The sequence below is a fragment of the Rhinoderma darwinii genome, unplaced genomic scaffold, assembly GCF_050947455.1.
Source record: "Rhinoderma darwinii isolate aRhiDar2 unplaced genomic scaffold, aRhiDar2.hap1 Scaffold_426, whole genome shotgun sequence".
Classification (NCBI taxonomy): Eukaryota; Metazoa; Chordata; class Amphibia; order Anura; family Rhinodermatidae; genus Rhinoderma; species Rhinoderma darwinii.
Genome location: NW_027463794.1, coordinates 181,869 through 184,155, shown reverse-complemented (window position 1 = coordinate 184,155; position 2,287 = coordinate 181,869). Strand labels below are relative to the sequence as shown.

Below are 2,287 nucleotides of genomic sequence, written 5' to 3'. Positions count from 1 at the left end.
CATTCTGTACAAAAGTTATGTCGTATGTTCTTCTCCTAGGATAGTCTTGTACCGCCAATATCTCCCGCTTCTGAATGTTGAAAATGCCAACAAGCACGGTCTCCACCAAGAACTTCAGGCCGCAGGTCGTCGCCTTCTCTTCTGATACAATAACACGGATTGTATTCTTTATCCGGGCATACGCCGGTATCTCACCAGGACTTTCGTCCATGGTGAGGGGTTTTCAGGGAAAGTTACGCCACCCGTTGGTGACGTAACGTCTACGCAGCTTTCCCCTTTTCGGCCGAAGCCTACACGGGGGATATGTGGATCGCAACTCGTTGCTCAGGACTAAGCCTCTCTCCCAAATAGCAGCACGGGGGTGAAGTCCAGGCGAACCTGGACGATCCCCCGAGGCCGAGAGAGAGGGTACCTGAGCACCTCCCAACTAAGACCAGGCAGCACTGACTACAAGTAATCAGAACTACACTTGATCTCAGCCAAAAGGCCGAGAAGCGATAACCCGAGCGGCCCTTGCCTTGCCCGAGCCTGTCCCATACTGCTGTTCACCCCTTGCAGCGATTCAGCCTACTCCTAGGCAATTCCATGGGGCCCTGCAGGCTCACACACATTTACAGCTACTAAGCGGGAGGTGAATAAAGGCCGGAGAGGAAGCTACACAGGATTTGCTTCTTTTGCTTGCACCACAATGCAGTGCTGAAAGAGGAGGAATCTACATAAAAACGCCTTCTTGGCAACGCCCAAATGCCCTCTTGCCGTGCAAATACTGGCGGCAGCAGCAGCAGCAGTAAGTGCATGCCCACAGCCACCCCTTGTTCCTTCACAACTTGTATTAGCTTTAATCCAGTCGGGTGCTGCCTGCTGAGCAGCACTGACCAACACTGCCTGGGCCCAGGCTTTTATCTCTGAGGCCCCATTATGATGTCAGAAAGCTGGCTCTGGAATCCTGAGGGCTCCACTATGACACGTGCAAAGTTCCATCTGAACTTTATATAAGACGGTGAGGCTCAGTCAGTCACTCAGTGTTGCCTGAGAGGGCAACACTGCAACAGCCGGCCGCCAGGCTGTCTTTTTTTTGCACATTTATTTGCCTCCAGGAGGCCACAAGAGGGAGACAAGGGACTGCAAAATGGAAAATAAGCATCCACCAACTTTACAGACAACTTCTCCTTGCTCCTACAACCTCCATCCTTGCACAGTTTGTTATTCTTCCAGGTAACATAGTAACAAATCCAAATTGCTGCTGTCTTTGTAGGCAAGCAAGGGTTTGTTGCAACTGCAATTCTTACTTCTTCTTGAAATGTAGGGACGACAGTACATTCCATCACATCCATCCAGTGTACACAGGTAGGTCCATTGTGGCGGGCAGGCGAGCGGGCGGGCTGCTTTATTGGCTGTTTGCTGTTCCCCTACTCCACTCCACTATTTGACTGTTGTGCTGCATCAATCAATCAATCAATCAATCAATCAATCAATCAATCAATCAATCAATCAATCAATCAATCAATCAGTGGCTGGCTCAGGTGCAGCTCTTTAACTTACCTAAAAGGGAGGGCGGAGAGAAGACAAGGAAGGTGAATGAGCTGTTCCAATGTGAAATGCCGGAAACACAGAAAACACAGACGACACACAACAAGAGGTGGCAATCTATTCATTAATTGCATTTAATCAATGAGCTCATTATCACTCATGCATTGTCCAACAGGTGTTGAAATAATGGGATTAAAAGGGGAGATCCCTTCAGAAAGACAGAAACAATGGCAAAGAGAAAAAACACTTTTGGAATCTGATTTTAGTCAACACATAAGGAAAGGGTGCACCGGTCCTGGAAATACTGCAATACCAGGTCAATGCGTGGAGTGGACAGAGCAAGCTCTATTTCCATCTCCCTGTTCTAAAAATCCATTTAATATATGGTCCCCAGATAGGGGACGTATCAGATATTAAACTGATAAGAACAGATTTTTTTTTTTTTTTTTTTTTTTTTTTTTAAAACCATTCAGTTTAACTTAAAGCAACAGTACACAAACCATTTTGCATTTTAAGGCATAAGTTGCCTTAGTCGTACATCATCATGGCTATTTTATTCCAAACAATAATAATCAAGACACAGAAAGGATTGTGAAGAACAAAAATAAAACAGGAATAAATCTTATCAATTAGCTATATTTCACCAACCTTCTCCACTTCTTAAATTTCCATATCCCCTCTGCGTCTATACCACCACCGCACTGACTATCCCAACGATAGACTACGTATAGTCTTGACAAAACCATCCTCACACACT

At 45.9% G+C, this 2,287-nt stretch overlaps 1 non-coding gene across 1 annotated transcript; it reads right to left on the bottom strand.

Moving 5' to 3' along the window:
* Positions 1 to 1,809: 1,809 nt before the first annotated feature.
* Positions 1,810 to 1,999, bottom strand: LOC142710547 (U2 spliceosomal RNA). Its single transcript, XR_012869572.1, has one exon. It is a non-coding gene; the product is annotated as a U2 spliceosomal RNA (small nuclear RNA).
* Positions 2,000 to 2,287: the final 288 nt, after the last annotated feature.